At 45.4% G+C, this 24,247-nt stretch overlaps 1 protein-coding gene across 1 annotated transcript in view; it reads left to right on the top strand.

The window, feature by feature from the left end:
• The window catches only part of IGDCC4 (immunoglobulin superfamily DCC subclass member 4), a 103,154-nt gene that overhangs the window by 3,429 nt on the left and 75,478 nt on the right, over nt 1-24,247 (top strand). The window lies entirely within an intron of this gene.

Consider the following 24,247-nt stretch of genomic DNA (forward strand, 5'->3'; position numbering starts at 1 on the left):
AGGGTCGTTGGACCTGCGGACCTTGGGGTGCGTGGTTCGTTCCCCGTGCGTGCGCAGACCCGCAAAAGCTTTTGTCTGCGTCCCCGAGAAGGGGTTGGAAAGGTGTAGGCTGGTGGAGCTGCACCGAAAAATGTGAGCCGCCTATGTGCCCTGGAGTTGCTCTCGTTTAAAAGAGCCTCCTAAATGGGAGATTGCGGTGGAGGAGCCATCCCTATGTCATTGTACATTTTTATCCCTTTTTATGATGCATTCAGGTTCGGCAGAACGGAATAACAGCACAAAGGATGTTTAGTCTTTATGGCTTCAAAAATAGCCTTTTGGGGGAGAATACAGTGTGGTGGACGGCTGCAGCATTGTTTTTCTTTTCTTTCTTTTTTTTTTCAGAACATTGTGAGCTCCCGTAGGGGTAGGTTATCATTTGATATAGGTGCAGCGTTACGGTGGCTGTGTGTAAAAATGAGTAACGGTCCATGTAAATGGCCCATTGTCGTCAGTGCGTGTGGGTTTTTCTAGATGGATGGCAGTCTGTGACCCCACCAGCAGACGAATGGGTTAGCTGGGGTGGGGGGGAGCTGCATCTCCTAAGTGTTTGAGTAAACAGCTAATTGGATCCCCAGGCTTGTAGTGGAGAACAATGATTTACAAAAAAAAAAGAGAAAAGGGGGGTGCTGGAGTGGATGTTGTTTTTCAAATCCCCTTCAACAAGAAAACTTGAAATGCTTTGCGGGAATTTGCAGTTGTGGCCTCTCTGCTTTTTTTGCAAGCAATTAGGCAACTAGTGAAAATTGTTTCTGTTTGTTTTCTAACAATGGGCCACGTATTGTGTAGAGGTAGTGAGTGCTTCCGCGCAGTCTGGGATGTGCCGCTCGGTACACACGGATGTGCTTTCCAACAGGTGGGTTTGATTCTGAAAAGAAAAACATGGACTTGTTTCAATCTGAAATTAATTTGGCAGAGGGTTGAAACGGTTTTGGGAAAGTCTGCATTTGATCCCAAAACCCACGTGTTTTGATCCAAAGTTCAAGCCTCGCTGCGTATGAAATACTTAGGAGAGAAGTAGACTGCAAAGCCTTTCCCCCTCTGTGGATTTGATGGAAGCCGTGCTGGTTTACACTAGCTGGGGATGTGATCCAGTGTTTTGAAAGCCGTCTGCCTGTCCTACTTCGAGACTGTTTTCCCTGCAGTAGCAGGACAGAGTTTAAGAAAAAAAAACAACAAAACAACCCCTCTTCAGTTGACTCTGGCAAGGGGTTTGTGCTGGTTGCTTTCCTTGGGGCTTTCTACAGGGGACGTGTCGGTGGGAAGTGGGCTGAGCTTTCCATCCGAACGATCAATTGAAATCCATCTGGGTTTATGTCATTTGGATTTGTGGTCAAGTCCTCTTGCTGCAGAACCGATTTCCTTTTTTGACATCACCTAACTTTAGTTCTGATTTGTTTTATCCTTCCTGTCACATTCGTCTTGGCGGCGTAACCCCGCAGCCTGCTGCGTGCAGTTAGTGCCTTTGCCTGGGGAAGTCAGTGTTGCCATTGTTTGGGGATCGCGCGTCTCTGCTGCTGCGCTCGCCTGCGCTTCGCAGGACGTCACCTGCATGCAGATCCGCTTGCCCTCCTGACTGTGGTGTTGCAGTGTTGCCTGTCCGAGGGCTGGGTTGCAAGGAGGCAGGATGAGCGGTGCAGGGAAGGGGTATTTCTTACAGTCCCCAAAAAATGGGGGGCACTGATAGTGCCAAACACTCGTGCACACCACGTTAGCGAGGTTTTGCCTGTGTCATGTTTCCAGTGTCAGGTTTCTCGCGTGGGAGCTTGCTGCCGTTGTGCTGTGGCTGTCATGACAGCCAAGTCTCCAAGCCCTGATGGCAAAGACTGCTCAAAAGTGAGGAATGTTTCTGCTGGCGTTACCCTGTTTCTTTTCTGGTGTGCGAGGCTGAAGGAGAAACGGCTCAGGCTTGGTTCCGTTTTTGTTTTCCCTGTTTTCCCTAGCTTTTTCCTTCTCTTTTTCTTTTTTTGTGCCCTCTCCTTTCACTACCTTGAAGTCCAAAGTGAAGCAGAACCATCTAATTTTCTGATGTCTCCCCCCTTTCTGCAGCAGACTTTCTCCGGGCAGCTGTAGAAAGTTTGATCTGTTGCAGGGGGCCCCACGCGGGGTGGGTGTATCGCTGATGGTACGTGAGCTGCTTCAGAGTGGCGCAAGTAATAATTTACAAAGAAAATGTTTGGCAATCTGCCTTTCCCTGGGGAAGAAGGGAGACGATTCTCCCTGCATGCGTGCTTGCAGCCTGATTTGGAGCTGGAGGCAGCTTCTGTGGTACGACACAGGTCTCTGTACATCGGGGGCACCAGAGCCACCTGCGTTTGGGAACTGTTGGGGTGGGCTGGGTGTTGCCGTGGCATACGGGACATCTCGCTTGAGAGCCCGCTGTGATCTTGGGCCAGTTGCTTCATCTGCTCTGGTGTCACCAGGGCGCATCTTTAGGCAAAAATAGAGATGCTGCACACTTCTCTTTGTCAAAGGTGTTGAGAGGATAAAATCTGTCAATGAGTATTCAGTACGTATATGATCTTTGTCACTGTAGTGTACAGCTGTCCTGAGGGCAGGGTGCTGCGTTGTCCCATGTTGGCTCACGAATTTGTGATTCCTGATACCGTTTTGCTTGCCAGGTGATTTGAACTCTACCTCTCTTGGAGCTGCCTTCCCAAAGGCTGGCTCTTCTCCCAGGGAAAAATCCAAGTGCTTGTGAACCAGTCCGGGCATTTGCAGTGTAAGAGACGCTGCTTGCACGATTTACACGCTCCTCTCCTGTTTAAATGGCTGCCTGGCCATTAAGCCTAGTCACGGTTATATAATTAAGATGGGAATTAATATTTAATCTGATTGTAATTTGTTGCTGGAATCCATCCCAAACTGTATCTCTGCGTGAGGTGAGTGGGTACCTAAGGGAAAACTGAGGCCAGTGTTGCACGTAGGGGATTTTCTGCTTGGACACTGAGAATTATAAGCCTACCTTGGGTGATGGCAGAAACCCTAACCTTTACAAACCCGCAGCGATCATAGTCATTTTGTTATCTGTAGGAAGCAAATGTTTGCTTTATAGTCAGCTGTAATACTAGAGGGGATATGGTAAATCCTTGTTATCAGTATTTGCCAAGTGCATGTTGGGCCAAAATCAACTCTGGTGCAATTTCTTTTGGAGAAGAACTGGACCCACTTGTCTGCAGTATTTTTAGCTTGGTTTTCTAAGGAAAAGAGACTTACGTAGTCATGCTGTCTGGTTGTCTGTCCATCTCCCTTTCCTTTTCCAAATAATTTTTGGGCCTGCTGGTCAGTCATAGCTAGTGTGGATATGGAGAATTCAGAGTTTTTGAAATTAAGTGATCAAGTAGAGGAGAGAAATGCAGTTTCTGCACAGACTGAAGGAGAGGCACTGGAAAACCCACCCTGGGGGAGAAACGTGAAGTGCCTCAACTGCAGGGAGAGCTTGGAACAGAGCTTGCACCTTGTTCGGGTAGGACAGGGTAATCCAGTCACAAGACACAAAACTGCAGGAAATCACGGTTTCAAGTCCTTGTATCCACTTGTTTATTTTATTTTTGAAGTCTTTTATGTTTTAAAACGTGCTGTTGTTTTATGGTTACGTCAGCATTCACGTCACAGGACTTGGTAGCTGTTTTGCTTTCCTGTCTTACTGGGAAAGCATTTTCCAAGCACAGCACTTGGAGCTGCTGTGACATTGGCTTTTTCTGTTGTCTTTGTGTTGGTCATTTGCTGTCTCTGCCTCAGTTTCCCTGTTTGTTCCAGCTGGGTAGAAGATGCTGTTACACACTGTAAACATAAGAACACCACCGTTACTCTAAGTATCCTTCTTGCGTTTATTAAAATCCCATGAGTAAGTGACCTCCAAGCGCTGCTTATGCTTTTCTGACTTAACGGCTTCTTGGTGAGAGGCTCCACAGTTGTTAAAACTCATTCTGCCGTCTTCATAAAAAGCAGAGTTGAGCTGTGTTTCCATGAGCCCTTCTAGAGATGCTAAACCCCACACCAGACATGGGGGGGAAGGACTGAAGAGCTCCTTCTAGTTTGTCTGACTTTCACTGGTATGCTGAAGTCATCCTTGAAACACCATTGAATTTTCCTGATTCTGAGGAGTAACAGAGCTTTCGTAGGAAGGGGAAGAGCTGGTCAGTGTTTACTTCCAGGAGGGTAGATACCTGCTAGAGTTGCAGCTGCTGAGAAGAGAAATTCCCTGGGAGAGCCCAAACACTTGTCATCAGCCTTGTTTGAGCGTATCTAACACTTTCCTGTCTGCAGGTGTCAAGACACTTTGCTGTGTGTCGGTCGTGGTGCTTCTCCCTTGGATGTGTTTTCGTTCATGTCACTGATGCCCTTTGGTGTCTCTGTTTGAGTCGGATCCTCTCCTGCTCTTAATCCATGGGATCCTGCTGTTGTGATATGGGCCTGCTTTATCTGAGAAGACCAGCAGATACAGCTGTGTTATCTCCATGGGTAATAAACATATTCTGTGGTGGTTATGATAAGCAGTTACTGTACTCCACTGAAACTTTCATATCAGATGTTCTGAAGTTATTTAAAAATCTGTATCTGCATTTTAAATGCAATTGCCTGTTACTGCTGTATTAAATTCAGCTGAGCTATTGAATAACCTGGTTTATTCTATGCTTTCTTCTTTTTTAATGTTTTAATTTTTTTTCAAGATCTCTCATGGATTTCTTGCAGACAGGTCTTTAATATTAAAGCTGTGTTAATGAAATGTGAGCATCCCCAGAGATTGCTCTCAGCCCAAATTGGTGGGAGAAGGAAAATCTAGCGTGTGGAGCTATTGTGCTCAGTCTGCTGTGGCCCTTTCCCTTATTCTGACTGACTTCCCTGCTCTCATTTCCTGCTTGGGTCTTTGAACCACATTCCCTTTGGAGTTGGGATGGCTTAGCACCTTGTTAAATGTAAGAATTTGGGAAATTAAACAATTAAAACGGAACTCCAGCAAAATGTGTGCTGGGATGGCGGAACTTGGAGCAGAGGTGGAGCAAACCTGGGATGCAGAAGCGATGCCAGGCTGGCAGCGGGTTGGGGGGGCGTGATAAGGTCCTGCTTTATGTTTCACTGTCTGTGCTGGGAAATGTGCATTCTTGATAGTTTCTAAATGGACTGTCGATAGATGATCAAGTTAATTGGTATGACCAAAAAGGTCATTACTTAATGGGATGGATTTCCCGTGCTGTGTTGTGTGAATACACTGAGGTGGCAAAACCTAGCTGTTCATGCACTCAGGGCTTTGATAAATCTTCTTTTTTCAAAAGCATCAGCAGTGCTTACAAGTTTTAAAATTCCCTGAAGTTTTGCACTTAATGCAAGACTGTCCTCTCTGTGTCTCTCGGCTGGCTAGTTTGATCCCATTTGCAGAATGGGTGCATGTATTTTCCAGACAAAAGTGGAATTGTGCCTGATATTAAAAGAAAACTAGTCAAGTGTTCACTGATTTTTGTTTGTTTGTTTGTTTGTTTGTTTGTTATTGCAACTGAGAAGGCTTTTATGTTTCTTTGGAAATCTTTGTCCCTTTTTTGTCTCTTTTTTTGAGATGGTCTAGTGAAAAACTCCAGAGTACTCCTTGTAGTGCTGATGTGATGTGCTGTTACCTTTCTGGAAATATCATTGCTGCTTTAGAAGGATGACATGTGTAGTCCTCTTAATCATGTTGACCCAGAGGGACTGGGCTAGTTGCAGCCCATTTCTACGCCGTATCAGTCCTGCTCGCTTGTTTGACTCCTGGCAAAGCCTTGAGAGAGCTCGTAAGAAGGAGATGTGGAGCTTTTCGTCACCAAAAAAGACAAGGGTCAGGGAGGGCAGAGAATTAGCAGATGTTCAGGCTGATGTTCAGGGGATTTAGTCTGTGGTGTAGGGATGAGACCTGTCACTCTATGGGAGATAAGGCTTGTGTACAAGATGCTGGGGCTTGTTTGAGGTTATCTTCAGCAGTGAGGTAAGAAGTGTGGCCTGGGGTGGAGGATCTGGGGCTGCCACCTTGACTCCATTATTTCCTGCTTGATAGGTATTTTCCCTCTCCATAGAGGCCCAAGCAGCCCTGCTGTTAGAGAATTCGGGTTGCATTAGGAGGGCAATCATATGCGCCACAGGTTTGTGTGCACTTGCAAAGGCACTGTGCGTTGTTGCATAGCAAGGCGTCTTGGCAAAATAGCATAGAAGATAAAAGAGGAAGAAGAAACCCAGCGTCTGATTCAATACCAGCTCCTTTGCTGGGTTGGCAAAAATTGTTTAGATCCTCCTTCCCAAGAATGATTTTGTAAACATAATACTGCCTATTAGCCATGTAAATTACTGTCATTGGTGGCAATTGTTGTGATGGAAAGATAAGTGTCTTGAAACTCTGGTTTGATTTACCCTCCCTGCCCCCCCAGGCTTGCCAACCAGTTGTTTATGTCAGTGCTGATTGCGGCTTTTGTCAGAGAAATCAAAATATTGATCAAAATTATTTAGCTCTGTTTTCCCTAGGTCACAGTAAATGCAACTTTTCTTTCTTTTCCTTTGTACTCTTTTCTCTGTGCTGAAAACAAAGCGAACCTTTCCTCGAGGATGAGCGGTACGTTCCCGAAGTCAAATGTCATCTGCTTGAAGAGAGGCCTTAGGAGCAGACCTCATATCTGGAGGCTTTCCTTGAGAGTCTGTCAGTCGAAAATCTGGCTAGCAGCATTACCACAAGTACTATTGCGGGATTTTCTTTACGTGCAAAGTGGGGAGGGAAGGAAGTTTCTCCCAGCTGCTGGCAGAGAATAGCTTCCCGTTTACTTAACGCTTGTGACTGCTGCCAGGATTTTCTGTTTAGCAGCAGAGGGAGTTAAGTGCGGGGTGCAAGGCTTCAGTAACACTTCAGCATCCGGGCACGAGGCTGAGCCGTCAAATAATTCTTCTTGCTCTTTGTTTTTTACACCAGTCAAGACGCTTGGGTAGTTTTGTAGGTTTAGGCTAGCGAGGTTGCGCTGCCTTCACGTGTACTGCGGGAAGCCGAGGACATTTCTTGTTTCAGGTTTAATGGTTGTGCTTGAACAAGAGCATCTCTTAAAAAGCAACACCCACTTCTGACTTAAAAATGTCTTGTGGGTCCTTGTCCGTCACAGCCCCTTGGTAAGCTGGTTTGATGTCCTCGCGCAGTAATGTGCACCTTCATTCAGTCTGAATTTACCTAGCTGTGGTTTATAGGTGTATATGAAGACAGGTACTGGTATGAAAAGCCTCCCTGTGTACACTGGTCAAATTTCCTGATCACCTGCTCTTTACTAAGCTGAATACATGCAGGTCCTTGAGTCTTTCACCTGTTTTCCATCCCTTAATCCAGCCTTCAGTAGCTAACACTAGCTACAGTAAAAGCCCTGCTTTTCTCAGCAGTTAGGTGTTTGCTCAGCAGAGGAAATTTCTTAGCTACTTCGATTTAGAGCCTGACTTTTTGGATCTGGACCCTGTGAGTCCCTGGGGGCACCTGTTCCCCCGCAGCTCAGTGCAGAGCCGCCGTTCAGCTCGGACAGCCGGTGCTGGATGTGGCTTTCCAGATGTGACGGGATCGGAGCCAAGCAGAGGGAAAAGTAAAGAAACCTTCAGCTCCGAGAGCGCCTCTTTGGTGAGCAGCTGAGCTGTTGCCGAGGCAGATTTTGGGTGTTGCAGCAAGACGCTCACACGCAGCAAACCAGAGGAAGAATCGGGATGGGGCACGTATGTGCAGCTTCCATATAGCTTTTAAAGAGAAGGGCTGCTGTCTAAGCTGGAATCACACTGTGTAGTTATACTTGCATAGAAAAATACTGTCTTCGTCTTACAGCAGCTTTCACCAAATAACATCTTGGCCACGTCCTCCATCAGCACTTCAAGTACAGGTGGAGTGTATGAAGCTTTTCCCTCTCCCACTCATAAAGATGCCTCTGCCCTTTTTCATGTCACCTACACAATGCAGCTTTTATATTCTTGTGTAAATGTCTCCAGCCTCTGCCCAGCTGTGTCCATGAAGCAGTAGTGAGCCTTCAGAAGTAGGAAACCAATAGTAGGACTTCTTGGGCTTTAGGATGGAGATGTTTGGTTCCCTGCTGCATGATACACTTAAGAGTGGCTTCAGGCAACCCTTTGTCTGCATCATGGTTCTTAATTTGTAAAATGAGGTATTAAAATTCTTGTCTGAGAGGCTGAGCATGAATACTTGAGGGGTGGAGGTGTCCAGGTGCTGCGGGGCAGAGTGCTGCAGGCGTGTCTTTCAGATGTAGAGGCCTGTAGAGTTGGGGGAATAGGTGCTGTACAAAATGCGTCTGTATATGTGGCTGTGCAGACATGGCTGTGCCTACCTGTCTGTGGTGAATCAGCGCTGGATGTGTGCGGGTGCAGTGTGAATACAGAGATGTATTACGTGGTATGTGCAGGCCTGTAAATGAAAATTCCTGATTACTTGTTTATATATTTTAAAGTTTGTGGGTTTAAAAAAATGCTGCCCTCATAGGGAATATTTTCTTCTCACCAGAAACTTGTTAGACTGGAAATTTCACAGTATTAATTTTTATGGCATTTCCTAAGCTGAACTAATTGGGTATTTTGGAAGGGGGAAGACAAGGGTGTGATGTGCGTTTTTATGTAGATTTCGTTAAAAATGTGACTTGGATTATCCTGCTAGCTATCTGAGCGATGTGAAGGTCTCTGCTGGAAAATGCAAGTGATTATAGGCTGGTGACTAACAAATAATCCTTGCCTAATATGGGGTGGGCTCAATTAATGTTAATCCCTGCTCAGCAGTAGTAAAAGTTGGATAAAGTCAAGGAGACTTTGCAAGGCTATTACTGACCTGAACATGAGAACGATCACACAGCATTCCCTAAAATGAAACTGGTTCTTTGGAAGAGGCATCATTCTCATAATTGCCTTCTTACACTAGAGAAGGAGCTATTCAAAATGGCCCAAAATTCCCTGGTTATGAAGATGAGGATTTCTCTTGCGCTGATGTTATGTGCTGAGGCACACAGGACCTCATGAAAAGAGGAGCAGCAGTAATTAGTCTAGATTAATGGAAATAAATCTATTTTTAGTAATAAATAAGGTTGTGTTCCTTGGTCCACAGCAGCCACCATCCATAGTGCTCATCTAGCAGTCTGATGCACAGAGGCAAAACCTCTCCTCACCGTGGAAAAGAATGGGGTGATTTGGGCATTTTTGCTGAAATCTCAGTATAAGTCCGGGTGTTGTTTTTAGATGTGTTCTGGTGAAATAAGCAGAAGCCCAGAGACAGCAGGGAGAAGCATCATGTGCGAGCCTGGAGCCCATTGATACAGGAGGGTCCCAGAGTGGTGTGACGGTCCCCACAGGCATTCTGCTGCTTGGATACTGCAGCGTTGAAAGCGTGTCCTTCACCATTTGGAAGCAGACCCAGTCCTTTTACTGCTTTGTCCTCAAACTGTCAGGTTTCAGCTGGCTGCAGCTTTGGAAAAAGGAAAGATTTATGTGCTCTGAAGAGAAACTTGCGCTGACAGTGGGTAAATGCACTGTAGATGTTGGAAAGTTAAATAGCCAAGTAGGTGTGAGGGATTTTGGAACATAGGCTATGAAATATATTTTCCTCCTGTTGTTATGATGGAAGTAAGTTTAAATTTGGAAATGGGAGGGCAAATTCCCACCCATTCTGACCCTCAGTCCTAACCATCTTCAAAAGGTGGTACTGCTCCTTGTTTTCCTCCACCTTCAAGTGCATCCCATGGATATGGGTGTTATCTTGCTATTTTTACTAACATGATCCCTGAGCTGTAAGAGCTCACTTTGCATTTTCAATGATAACTGAGTTTCCAGATCACAATCAGATACTGTCTTTTAAAACTGGACTAGGTGAGAAGTTATGCCAGCAGGATGCATAAGTCCTCCTGAGATGGTCAGGTCCTTGGTAAGATCATTGCATTGTCTACCTGTTGGCACTCCTTTGACTTAACAATTTAGCATCTCCTGTTTTATTACTTTCAGTGTCTCCTTCTCAAACCTACCCTCTTATCTGCTATTGTCCAAGTAAGGCTGGTGGGCTAGCTGCATTGATAATATACCTTTGTGGGTTAAGTGATAACGAAAAGGAGCAGAGCGTGGCTAGATAAAACTGGGGTAGTCCACCCCATGGAGGGAGCTGGTGTCAGACACTGCAGCCTGTAGCCAGGCAGTGAAGCACAGATGGGTTTTGTGACTTCCCGGAGGCCGTGCGGTGGATGGTGACAAAGCTGCGCCTGGACAGAGTCTGGTGCTTTGTCTGGACTGTCCACGCTGTCTGTTCTCTGCAAACTTAACTCCTCGCCAACCCGCCCCTCACTTTTCTCTTTGTGTTCCCTGCTGCGTGGCTGGTGTGGGTGTTCTGCAGTCCTTGTGTCCTCCCAGAGAAGTGAAACCTCTCTTGGGGTGATGCAGGCTTGCAGTGACAGTCATCTGCGGTGAGCTATTAAAACATACTTTCCCATTAGTTTTCTTTGTTGCTGTTCTGAATTGTCTTCTCTTCCCTTGTGTGCTGGCTCACTATTTCTCATTAATTCATGGTTTGTGCAATTACCTGGGAAATGCAGGAGAGTTGGCAGGTGTTTGATGAGCCTGACTTCTCTTTTCAGGGGTAGGTGACTTTGTAACGATACAGCATCTGAGAGTTGGTTCTTGTCTTCTTGGAGTGACAAGTTGCACACCCAGACCTCGCTGCTGGGACTTTATGGGACAGATTGGCTGTGTTGGAGAGAGCGGGAAAGCACAAGGAGCAGAAAAAGGGCTAAACATGCAGATTTCTTGGGTACCTGGTAGGACTGAAACCAGAGCCATTCTTGACGTTTTGTATCTGCTGTGTGTTATGGCACTTTACACCCTGCCTGAAGAGACACTCCAGACTTGAACCCCAGCCTAGCAAGAAAATGCAAGCAGACAAGGGAGGCTCTTTGCTTAATTTTAAAAACCAGAAATGTACAATAAATAGTTTTAAAGACATGCCAGGGGATTTTGTTTGCGGTGAAAACTTTCAGCTCAGTCTGAGGAGTGCATGTGTCTTGGGATGTGTCACCCCTGCAGAAGGGTTCTTTGCCCTTTTTCTTTGTGGACAGCATTTCAGGTAAGAACAGAGATGTGATCTGGTCCCTTTTTGCGAGGAGAAAGCCAGCACACGGCAAGATAAAAGGTCTGTCACTGATTAAAACATCACAGTTTCTCTGCTTGTAGCTTGTGTTTTACTGGCAAATATGTCGTGCCACTTGTTTCCCCATACGAATGCTCCTCTTTTTTAAGGGTTGTATTCATAGGTGGACTTCCCAGCTGCTAGGAAGGACCTCTTGACGGAAGCTGGACTAAGCTGTTTGACAGATGGTTTCTCAGAGTTCAGGCTGTCGGTGGAGAATGGGCTTTACCTGCTCTCCTCCTTCCGTTTTCATTTTCAGGTGAACTGCGGAATCTCATTACCAATGGCAGTGGAAGGGCTTTGAAGATTTCTGGCCTAATTATCTTATTTGCGCTGTGAGCAGCAGTGAAATCCATGTGCTGTCAGGGAGACTTAACTATTGTGCCAGCTGTACGGGGGTGGGAGAAAAAGGCCTCATGAAAGGGCTTGTGTGGCAGGTTTGTTTCTGGTGGCGCAGGCTGGCTTGGGCTGCATGCACGTTCTCCAGCTGTACAGGTGCTGCGGGATTTCCTGCAAGACCTGGATGGGGTGAATGAGGTGCAGGTGAGAAGCTACCATGTTCTGGACTCCATCCATGGCCTTGCAAGTGCCTTTTTTGGGTAATGCTCGTAAAGGTCAGCTTGCAAGGTTGAGTTCTTTCTTTGTCAGGACTGTAAAAGCAGCTTAACGTTATGTAGAATCTGCCATTTGGCTAAACATCATCTGCTGTCCCTGGGGAAGGTTCAGGCCCATTTTCTGTGTATGAGACTTCCTAATGGCTTCCTTGGCAGGAAGATTTAGGTACCTTCACGTAATTACCAACAGTCTTACGTATGGAGGGTTTTGGCAAACTGGATTTTTCCCTCTTTTCTATTCAGTTCACTTCTAACAGGAGAGAGATGCAGAGCAAGACTGTAACCTTGAGAAAGGTAGTGGCAGAAGGAGCTGTGCTGGAGGCAGTGGTCCACAGAGCACATCGAGGGCTGGCAGATTCTCTTAGCATAGCCAGAGGCCATCTCTGGAAGTAACAACTGGACAGGGCACAGCTGATGGGTTGTGACATGTGGATGGCCAAAGATACCCAGGAAGGGAAGAGAAGGTATTTGCTGAGGCTGCATGAAGCAGTTTCACAAACTTAAGGAGCAAAACCAAGATGGATGTTTCCAAAAAAACGCAGCTGTAGCCTTCTTTTTGGCAGCTGAGGCAGGATCCTGGAGCCACAGAGGTGGGCAGCTCCATCCTCACTTCGGATATAGATGTGCCTCTTCTGTGGCAAGGTGGGCCAAAGTGAGGTGGCAGTGGGGACTGAGCTGTGTCTTGCCTGGAGGCTTTCCCTCTGACTTGGGCAGAAAATGCTGGGTGCTTCACAGAGGTCTTCTGTGAACATGGGTGCCTAGCCACTGCTGCGGAGTTGCATCCCGTTATCCCCCTCTCTACGGAGGGGCCGTTTGGTTGTTGCATGGTTTTGCACGCTATGATATGTAATTACAAAGGTGGTGGGTCAAATGTAGCAAGTTTCAGTGGTGTGAGTGTGTGGGCTGTCATAGAGCCATGTATTTGCACATCATTTCCGAGACACAGATAGAGACATATTTCTGTTTTTCTGCTCGGATACAAATACTTTGCTATTTGAGTGAAACGGGTCAAAATATTATTAGCTCTAGCTATTCCCATCCTGAAGCTTTAGCAAAGTGTTGCCACATCTCCTGTGTAGGCGAGGAACTTCTGAGGCAGATATGGTCTAAGTAACACTAAACTGCATGTAGCAAGAAGGCAAGGAAAAGGAGTGCAGGAATATTTGATGCCTTGATCATCAGTTGAAGGCAGAGGGATGAGAAGGATCTTTGGTGATTAAGATCTTTGATCTTTAAGATGATGAAAAATTCAGAAACATTAGAATGTACTCCATCCTGACATAATTTCTTGGGTCTTCTTTGGGTCAGTGTCTCTGTGCTGCCCTTACCTTATGGGAACAGGAACCACCACGACAAAAAGAATTGAGGGTAGTAGTTTGTTTTCAGATGCTACGGGTGACTGGTCACTGAGGAGTCTGTAAGAGCTGTTTTCTCTGGCCTTTTATCTTAGCTGTTATTGTATAGGTTCAGAGTCACCTTCCAAGTTTATGTGCAGTTGTGTCTGGGTGGAAGGAAATAGATTGGGCCCTGTGACAAGCTGACCTGGCACAAAAACTCGGCAAAATGCTGGTCCCCCCTTGCATGGCTTGAGGGGTCTGAGTGAACCCTCCCAGTTTTGTAGGTGAAGCCAACCAGTCTCTACAAGGCTATCGCTTACTCCTAATGACGCTCCCTGTGGCTTGCATATCCAGAACACTGACTGCTGAGTAAAACAAGTGCGCAAAGTCAAGTAATCCGTGCACATCTTGAGTATTGCTTTCCCTTTCTGTGGTTCCAGATAGCAGCTGGGAGAAAGTTGGTTTGGAAAACAAAGCTGTTGGGAACTGTTTGTTTAGACACAAGGCAAAATGAAAGTGGAAAACATAATCTGTCTGTTCCCCTCAGCCTCCCACCTTCTTTTTGTTTAAAATGTCCACATGCCATTTACTTTCAATAAACAAAAGATGTTTCTTATAAGCCGGTGTTTACTAGTAGGGGAATGTGATTTATTAGAGAACAGAAATCCCTGCTTGTGCCTGTGTTTTCAAACTGGAGCAAGAGTCCATAATTTTATAGACCTTTCAAGAATGGATTTCCTAAAGCAAACAGTGAGGAACTGTTAAATTATAGCCATGTAAAACAACAGTGTAATAGTGTGATTGCTCAGTACTAATGGCTTTATTATTCTGTAACAAATAGAAGTGGTTTGGGCTGGTGGGAGATAACATGCCTTTCCTGAGATAGCTTTGGAGCCGATTCAGAGAAGAAGCCAATTTTAGATTCTTGGGCAACTTCTTTTCTTCGTAATGAGGGAGATAAGGACTGTATGGGTGTTCTTTTACTCCAGCTTTCTTCCAGGATCATGCGGGGAGGAGCAGCTTCCAGAAAAGCAATGTACAGTTTCTCTCTACAGTCTGAGAGCCACCGAAGTCTCACGCTACCCCTCGGAGTTAAACAGGGTCTCAGCTTCCCCAACATTTGCTTGGGGCGTCTCTGTGACTTATTTGCCCTTTAGAGGGAATAGGAGAGTGATGCAGTTCCCCCCCGGAATCGTGGGTGGTGGGGGCTGTGTCAGTGCCTCTCCTCAGCCCGGTCTGAGCTCACGAGCCCTGCAGGACTCCCAGGCAGTCGGACTCCCAGGGGCTTTGGGGCTGAGCTGCTGTGGGGGCTGCTGAGTTGTTCAAATCCCTGGGCATGAGCAGAAATGACCTCGGAGTGCCTGGCACTGACATCTCTGGATCCCGTTGAGACCCAGGTTTGTACCCCATCTGCCCTTTTCTTTCCACAGCTGCTTACATGGAGCTTGAGCAAGTTGAGGTGCCAGGTGCCTGGTCTTGCCTCTGTCTTCCATGTGTCCGTCACCTCCAGGTGTTGGTGGCTCTGTGTTGTGCTGACCTGGCTGTGAACAAAGCTCTGAAAATAGTGGCTGTTTGAGGAGGGTCCGTGCTCCCTTGTGCAGCTCTGCCAGCCATTACCTCCTTGGCTGTGCCAGGCAGTTTGTCGCTGCAGGTAGTGAGAGGCACAAGAGTATGGGTGGTCTCTGCTTGAGCTCCTGCTTCCTCTGGTCTTGCAGTTAGCATGTGTCTGAGGATGCCTGCCTGGAGCCTGAGTGGGATCTCTAACGGACGCATGCACGGTGCCCTGGCCCTACTCCAGCTCGAAGTCATTGCAGTGACCTCTGCTGAGACGTGTGTTGAAAGGGACCAATCTCTTGTGTTTCTTGGTTTCTTTCTCCTGGTCTCAACTTTTAGAGGATATATTGGGCTCATTTCTGGCTGCCCTACACATAATGCATGCTGGAAAACCTTGTATCAGCTTAGCTGGGCTCTTGGAAGAAATTGTCTTTGCAAAGAGAGCTGTAGCTTGTAATGAAACAGCTTTGCAGTGACATAGTTTCAGTGCTGCAGTATGTCTGTGCTGGCTTTCAGGCTGTTCCTGGGCTAAAAATACGGCCCATTAAGACTTCTGGAACAGGATGTATTTTAAAGATGCTTTATTCCTTATCTGTTATTGCTGAGTGGTTTAACTGATACTGCATTTGGAGACCTACTTGGTAAGATCACTTTGTCTGAAGTGGAAGTTGAGAAAAGTATCAGTTGTGTGTGTTTCTGATGGTGAAGATGTGGTGCTGCCTTGGAGGGCTGGGAGCTGCGACGCACAGCTTGGGAGCTGCACTGGTGTCTGGCGCTGACTGATCCGGGGCCGCTGGACCAGCTATTTCCATTTCTGATCTTCCCTTCCCCCAGATGACCAGAGATTCAGAATTGTGTGGAAAAGATTAGCATTAGGAGTTTTACCACCTACTTCATTTGAAACTGGATGCACTTGAGATGTGTTGAACAAATGGACAGTGGCCTTTCTTCTCCCTGGGGACAGCTTTTACATGGATGGGAAGCTACAGATGGGGCCCAAGGCAGAAATGCAAATAGGCAGGGCTGTGATACGAAGCATTTGGCAGCATCGCAGGCTTAAAAGCTCCCTCCCCACGGCTGCTTGATCCTGCTTTCTCGGTTGTGCTGACACAGCTGGTTGTGGGCTGCACTGTGAACTGTGTGAGTGGAGCTTTGGCCTCAAAACTGTGGGATTAGGGCCTGCACTGCTGGCACTGTGAAGCTGGCCAAGCCCAGTCCATCCCAGTGCTGCTTGTTAGAAGCCCTCAGAGGTGTACTCGCTTCAAAATGACTGCTGTGATTACAGCTTTGCAGAGAAGCATAGTAGTGAGCGCGAACAGCTAATTAGTTTTTATAACCCTCTTTTGTTTGCTTTTGAAGACACGAGTCCTTCGCTTGCTTGCCTGGCTCCCGTTCGGTGTTGTGACAATGTCAGTGCGAAGCTCATGTTACACGGGGAGAGTTCAGACAGGTTTGGTTTCAGCACAGGTCTTGTCCCCGAGCTGTTCCAGCGCTTTCCTGACAGGGGGCAATCGGTGTCAGAACAGGTTTGGCCCCAAGACTGTGAACAAAACAGTTTTGAGGGGCAGATCTCCCACAGTAATGAGTTCAGTAGTGGGTTGACTGTTTTTTGTAGATGAAAAGGTCAGATCTGTTGCCTGGGTTATGTAGAAAGGTTTTGTTCTGGAACAGCCTGCTCCTGGTCAGCTCCCGTCTCTGCTGAGCTGCCAGGCACTGGTCTAAACAGTGTTTTCCCTAGATTTTCCTCATCGGTGAGTGTTGGAGAGTTTATTTTTAGGTGAGTGTGTTCATTTAAGGCTGGAAAGCTTTGAGTTCAGATCAGCAGCGTGGGCCAATTTAAAATGCCCCTGGTTTTGAGCCTGCCCTACTTGGAGTTTGGTTTTAATCACAAGTTTTAACAAATTGAGTCTATTGAAAACGTTCTCAGTGAAACACCAGCTTTTTTTTCTCAGAAGCCATTAGCTGTCTTCAAGAAACAATATTTTAATTGAAGCCATGATAAAAGCAGAGCGGCAGTAGTTGTTATAAAGCTTAATTTATTAAACAGCCTTGTTCTTAATGCAAAAAAATCTGTAAAGAAAAAAAAATACGTGCTTTAAAACTGTCAAAATAAAACCTACAACTTTGAAGTCTTAAAATACTTTGGGAAATGCTGAATGTTTTTGACTGGTTATATGGAACAGCTGAACTGACTTAACTGGAACAAAATTAGAGGAACAAAGAGGTTTTGTTTCCAGAGCGTATTCTTTGCCCTTTGACAGCGCTGTCTGGCTCACACTCCGCAGCGCAGGTCACTGTCAGCTTCCCCACTTTGGTTAGACTTTCCACGTAACGAGTCTGCTGGAACACAGTAATATGCTTATAAAAGAGCAAAAATCACAGGAAGATTCAGGGGCAAGACCAGAACTTGAACCTCCTGTAACTGTTTTGTTGGTTTTTTGAAGGAGGCTGAGTCTCATATTGATGGTTCCTCTTCCCCAGTGCCACATGTTAGTGTTGAGTTTGAGGATACCACAGGCTAGCAGGTCTTTTCCTGGCTGGTGGTTGATGTTGCATCCTACACGGTTGGAGCTTCTCAACATGGTCTCAAAGTAAGAGACTTGTCTTCTGTGGAAGATGCTCTGAAAGTCTCCCAGTGAACACTTCCCATGTACACAGCAGCTTTCATCAGCAAAATGGTGAGATGGTTTCTGTGCACATGGGGTATCCTTAGCACAGTGGCTGGCACACCATCTTTGGGAGGTGCTCCTGTGCTCTGTTCCTCTGTGGCTGTTATTTGCATGAAAACAGGCTCTCTGTCAAGTCTGTCTTCCGTTGGGGAAGGATAGACAGCAGGAGGAGATGAGCAGCTGAGAAACGGAGCTCTTGTTTCCATGCAAGTATCCTATAAAGAACAAAAGAGGGTGAGAAGCATGCTCAGAGATAGGATCTACAAGCAAAAAGGCTCCAGAGTCATTTTCCGTGAAGCAGCATCAGGTCCATGTGAATGTAGTTTTTACATTTGCAGCTGACTTCACTACCCTAGAATTAGGGATTTTAGGGTCTGCTGTTGAAATGATGTGAGTTACCTCTTTTTCCCAAGTCCCAACTTGTATAAGAGGTAGGATGTAAGTAACACAAAAGTTGCCTCATCCGTCCCCATGGTGTATTCTCTGTGGCGGCTCTGAGGATCTTGGGGGCATATTTCACTGTCTTAAGGACTGCCCTGTGATTCCTTTCCCAGTCCATTGGAGAGAGGTTATTTCTCTTCCTTTGGCACCTGAGGAAGGTGTCAGAGAGTGGGAAGCCCTGCATCCCAGCTCAGACTGCAAAACAGTTTTGTGAACAGCAGCCTCACTGGAGTTGCCTTGAGCTTGCAGCACTGCCAAGCTTGAAGCTTTTTGAGAAGGAGGTGGGACTGGAGATAGGGACAGCCCTGTGATATACTTGAATTGGTGCGGCAATGGCAAGAACTCTCGGGAACTGATTGGCATTCACTGCAGCAGACAGCTGGGGTGGTTTGAGACTTGGCTGCTCAGAGCTGCCTGTCCCTGAGGTCCAGGGTACTAGCTTGATAACACAGGTAGCAGGAGCAAGTGCATGTCTCCCTCTTCCATCACTGCCCCACGCAAGGCACAAACCTCTGTTCATCAGCCTTCGTGTCCGTTTGACCTACAGGTATGGAGTTAGTTGCAAGCCAGTGCACTGCCTGAGCAGGTGGACACTGAATTTAGTAGCTTCTTAGAAATAAGTATCACCAAGATGTCAGAAAGGTTAGGCTCATTACTAGATGTCATTAATTCTGTGGAATACCCTGTAGAGAATATATTAATATTCTTATTCTGTTGACATATATTAACATATATAATAGTTGTATAATTGTTACTAATAATTATGATAATAAGAAGCTTCTTCTCATAGACAATAGTCAAAATGGATATTCCGAAGTCCCCGTAGGTACTTTTAAACCACAGTTGGTGGACAGGAAGGTGCTGATGTGTGTACAACATGGTGAGAAGTGCCAGTTTTCTGCCTATCTCTGCTTGGGAGTAGTGTGAGCCTGGAGACCAGGTTTCACAGGTACGGTTGAATGTGTGTATCTGGTGGTTGGCTGGGTCAGGCAGTTTGGGTCATGCCTTTAGCTGGAAATTACTGTTCCCTGCCCTGGCATTTGCTGCCACTCAGCAGAAGCACAGTAATTTGATGTGTGCATGCTCCTATGCCGTTGCAGCGATGCAAAAGTAAAAGGACATTGCTTAAGTCACCTCCAGCCTAAAGCGTCAGTTTGGAGAAGCCCGTTGTGCTTTGCCTTGCAGAAAGATCACCATCAGTGATAGTCTTATCTGGGGATGTCCTTTCTTAAAGCACTCTAACTCCAGGCTTTTCAGATCACTACCCTGGATGAGATAAAGCTCTTGGTTGTGTGTGTTATGTTTGCCTATATAGTTGCTAGCCTACTAGGCCAAATCTTGCCATTAGTTATTACAGAAAACCAGAGGGTGCCCAGATTTTTAGATCATTGAAAGAACTCTAAGACACGTGGAGTTTAAAATGTTCTGGATTAAAATGTGTTCTCCTGTTTTCTTAAATATAAAAACTGCTAACAATCACATGGAGACCCACAGCAATTACAATACAAGGGTACAGCTCTTCTTGGTTTATTGGAAAATAATACCCTGTGGCATATCTGAAAGCCAGATACAGGGTGACAAACCAGCATGGTTATGGCAAAGAAGTAATATTCAGGATTGTCCAAAGAAAGGTTCGCTTTTCAAGCCAGCTTTTACTGATGCAAATTGTCAACCACCGTGTTGCAATAAGGAGTAGAAATAACTAAATATGAAATGCTGACTCGTAAAGAGGAGTCATCTAAAGTGCTTTGTGTTGCAAGATTTCATGAAAATGGTTTTGAAATGTTCTGCTGCATTTACCTTACAGAGAGGCCAGTTCTGCCAGCTGGCAGGTGCTCTCGGCAGTGCATCATCCTGGAGATGTTCGGGGTGGAGCATGTGCGCTAGAACATCCCGTCCGTCTCGCAGGGTCAAAACAGGATCGTTCCCAGTGGTGCCTTTTTTTTTTAAAATGAATGAATTTTAAAAAGGCTTTGTTCAGTGCAGGTATAAAAGTCTCCAGCTTGGTTTTCAGTCTCTTTTTTCTGGGCAGCAGTTCCAAATCACTACCTTCCATGGCAGGGGATGGCTCTCTAAAATATATTCCAGGGTTCCTAGTCTGTAGGATCAATGCAAGTTGTATTCAGTGAACGTCCCTTTCGTTAAGCTCATATTATACAATATAAAGGCCATTTTTCTTCCTTCCTAGTGTGACCCCATTGCTCTGTGTTGTAGTTACCTTGCATCTGGTGGCCAATGTTACAGCTCTTGTGTCCTTTATGAATTGCTGTTTCCGCTGCTTCCATTATTATCTTTACCTGGTTTGGTTTTTTGTGGGTTTTTTGGTTTGTTTGTGGTTGTTTTGTTTTTTTTTTTTTAATAGTCTGCATTAAGGTTGCCTGCTCTTTGCAGCAAGCATCTTGGGCTTGATTTTTATTTTGGGAAGCATCTAGTGCAATTTTGCCTTGATCTTTAAGCAAGACCACTCCAAGCAAAATAATGCAGCCTGCAGTCCTTATCCTGTTAAAGCACAGAGGTTCTGATTTCCCTGGTTTTTGCCAAGACCCTGCTGGGCCGGGTCCAAAAGGTGAATTCAGTCACCACCCAGCTTCTCCAGAACTTTGTTTCCAGCTTCAATCCTTGCATCCTCTTCCCTTAGTCTAATTAAAACCTGCTGTAACAAATGCTGTGAAGCCAGCTGCCGTGCTTTGGCAGGTAGCAAACGCAGGGCAGTGAAACCTCCAGCTAATCCATCCATGCTATGAAGTCATAAGAATCTTGTTAATTTTTAAAAAGCCCTTGATGCCCACTAATCCAAATCAATTTTCATTTCTTTCATAAAGTCGTGCTTCCATTTAGACTTCAGCTAAGAATTACAGCTAATTTGTTCGATTTTATAACAGTATAATTGAAAAAGTGATTTTAATGTCCTGGCAACCATATTCCCTTTCTTTGGTTGTTAATGAAAGAATCCATTAAAGTTAAATGATTTGGGCACAGATTCAAGTTGAATCGCCTGAATATTCTAGGGGAGTGTTTCTGACCATCTGCTGCTCTGTCATTGGCATTTGTGTTGTAAATGGGACTGAGAGAAGGACTTCACAGGTCTTGTTCGAACTATTAAGCGTAAAATATAATTTTAATTTTCTGATCTCAGTGTAAATAGTGGAAATACTCGGGAGGGTTGGGACTGTTCTGGTCTGCGGTACCCTGCGCTCATAAATATTGCTGCTGAGCTGTACTTCACATCCTTTTCAGAGGCTCTCATGGCTATTTGTATTGATTACAGTACATCATTCAGCGGCATGTTGTAAGTTCCCTTTAATGACAAGCAAGACAACTGGAAGCGGAGCCTGTGAAGGGGAAAGTACACGTGATGGAGAAGTGTTTCTCCCGCTGCCTTGAGTCACACTTGTTTCCGTCTGGTTGCAAATGGAGCAGTGCGTCCTGGTGCAGGGTTGGTGAGTGTGAACAGAGACAACTAATAAATTAGAGCAGCTGTTGTCGTCGCCTTCCTTCTTTGCGTATTGCCATGGTGGGTGATTTAGGGCTGTTGGGCCAAGCTGACGCGTGGAAGCACAGGCCTCGTATGCCCAAGCCAGGGCAGAGTCAAGGGGCTCGCGTCCTCCTTTCCCTGCAACACACTGTTCCTCTTCCCTTTGCTCCGAGCTTTCTTGCTGTCCTTGGTGACACACGACACGGCTGACCGACTGGGAAGCAAAATGGACAATGAACCAGGCCGTGAAATCCACGGGGGATGGCGCTGGCTCTCATCGGGTTTGAGCCCGTGCTTGGAGGTGGATGAGTCGTTGGGTCCTCCGTTAAAGCTGGAAGCCTGTCCTTGTTAAGGATAGCTCAAGCAGTCATCCCTGTATTGCGACCTCAGGCTGCTTATCACAGGGTTAATATTTACCCACTTAGCCAAGGTGGCTCTCTGTCCTGGTTTCAACAGCCTTGCAATGTGAAAAAAAAAAAAAAAATTGCAGGTGGTGTCTTTCTTTGGAAATTACAAAGCATAGCTCAAGTTTCTGGAGGCCTTTAGAACGAGAGAGGGACAGGATCTGCTCAGTTTGCTCCAGAGCTTTACACTGCATTTTGCATATAAAAGTTTGAGTTGCAAAGGCTGAAGAATTGTCTGGTAGAGAAGATGGGATTTATTTGCTGGAAAGTTTGGTTGCTAGTTGCAGACCTGCAGTGCGGACACAGTTTCATTCCTCTGTGCATTGACTTTTCCCAAGGTTTGAAATTGGGTATGATGCTTTTTTTTTTTTCTTTCTCTGTAGGGTGGTGAGGAATTGACAGATGAAATATTCAATGTTGGAGCTGAACATTATTCAATTTAATGTGTTTGCATTTGTATTTTTGGAATATACAAAGCCACTAACTGAGGGGAAAAGAGCTACAAAATATACTCAGAGTTTTAACTGTAGCCCACAGGTGAAGGATCTTTGTGTATTTTAGTTGGTAATATTAGTTTCTGGTTAAGTGACTATTCTCAAGAGGCATAATACTGAAGCATGTATCATATTGCATACTTTTAGCTTTCTCAGGCATGGAGAGATGAAAGTATATCCTAAAAATATGCTAAACTTAAATAGTTCAAGTGCAAAAATAGGTAACATTGTAACAGGAGATCTTGTTTCAGACTCTCCTGTGTTGTTTGCAGATCAAACGTGTATATGATGTATGAAATAAAATCAGGAACTTCGGCATCTAACAAAAGCAAAATGACTGGATTTCCTTTCCAACATCAGTGAAAAAGGCAGGAAGTAGTTATGTGTTTAAATGTTGTCTGTGAAATCATGCAAATCTAAGCCAGTCATTTTAGCGTGCTATGGTCCTTTAAAATGGCAAATACCAGGCTTATTCAGCTCGGACCGCTGCTCAGCAGCAAAATTATAGTCACTGTGGCAAATGGGCCTTCTAATGTTAACACCAGCAGATAACAAAAATAGCATTTAATAACTTTCATTAGAGTTAGTGTTTCTAGGGCTTTGGGGCTTTGCTCTTTCAAATCATTTACATAATTTGCAGGTACAAGCTGCTGTGCCAGACTGTCCATCTGATTCTCTCTCTGATCAGAGCATATTAATGCACTTGTTTGATGGTCTGTTACCAATAATTACCTTGGATTGCATTAGGAGCATTTCCAACATTGCAGCTGGTCTGTATTTTTCACTAAGTGTATTTCAGTGCCCAATTACAGGACTCTGATGTGTTATTGTTCCAGTGCGCTTGTTCAAGCTTGTAATTTTAATATGCCTCTACACTGTACATTTATGAATGCGAACCCAAGGCTCTGTCCTGAGTTCCCCATGCATCCCGCACTTGCAGTAGCTTCTGCAGAGATCGTCTCAGCTGTTCCTCATCAGCTTTTTAAGAAGGCAAAGATGACAGCTAGGAGGTGGAAGCTTCCTCAGAGATGTTTATAGAGCAAAGCCTGAAGTTTGGTCTGCTGTGTGCTTGGCGTGGAGCAGGTGGGAAAGGGACAGAAACAGCTCAGCCCTCCCTGGGTCAGTGGGGGGGATTGTGAAGAGGTTTTCAGTGATTTTAGTGTTTAAGTTGCTTTGGCACTTCAAATAAGCATCCTTCGATGCAGGGAAGGCTAGTGCTGATATTACTGTACACAGGGACAGCTCTCCCTGTTCTGCTCTCAGTAGTGCGAGACACCCTGGGGAGAAGACCTGAAAAAGGACGCGTTTAACAAGTCTAGATTTTGGCCTGCTGTAGACTTCAGCTGCAGTTTCGGAAGCCTTTCTGGGGTCAGAGAGGAGGAAATACAAAGGCTTAACCTTCGTGAGAGTCAAGCACTTTACCGTTATGATTGCCACTGACAATTCAACACGATAAATAAATTATTGCTGCTATTGATTTGTTTCATCTTTCTGGACCATTTGTTTGCAGGGGATACATCAGAATAACACACATCTCAATGAAACTGAACTCAATCCTGAGAGCTGGTTTTGTGTTTATCCCTATCTGGTAGGCATCATCTATAGATACAGATGAGATGCTTGGGCAAACCTGATGCTTGTACAGAAGCATGAGAGCATTTAGTCCTTCCTAGAAATCAGTTGATACTTTACTGGATAAAGAATTGTCTTTAAAAATGCTTAGACGGAGACCTTTTCAGCTGTCTTATTTCTTTGATGCCTGGTATGTTATATTTATACATAAAGATATTCGTTCACCAAGGGCTTTGGCAGCCTTTGCTTTTATCTAAGTGAGTCTAGTCATTAACCTATTTACCTTAATTACAGCTTTAGAGAATATCAAGCTTTTCAGGTATGGCCTATAAACAGCGATGTGGCATTGCATTTGTTTTAGATAATGTTTCTTTCATGCCATCCCTCCTGCTCTCTTGTTTTTAACTGGGGATTTGAACAGAAAAAAGAGAAGAGGCTCTGGCCCAGCATCATCCTTCAGGGAGAGTTGAATTTGGAGCATACTACAACAAATCGATAAATTATG

This window comes from Calonectris borealis, chromosome 11 (assembly GCF_964195595.1).
Source record: "Calonectris borealis chromosome 11, bCalBor7.hap1.2, whole genome shotgun sequence".
Lineage (NCBI taxonomy): Eukaryota > Metazoa > Chordata > Aves > Procellariiformes > Procellariidae > Calonectris > Calonectris borealis.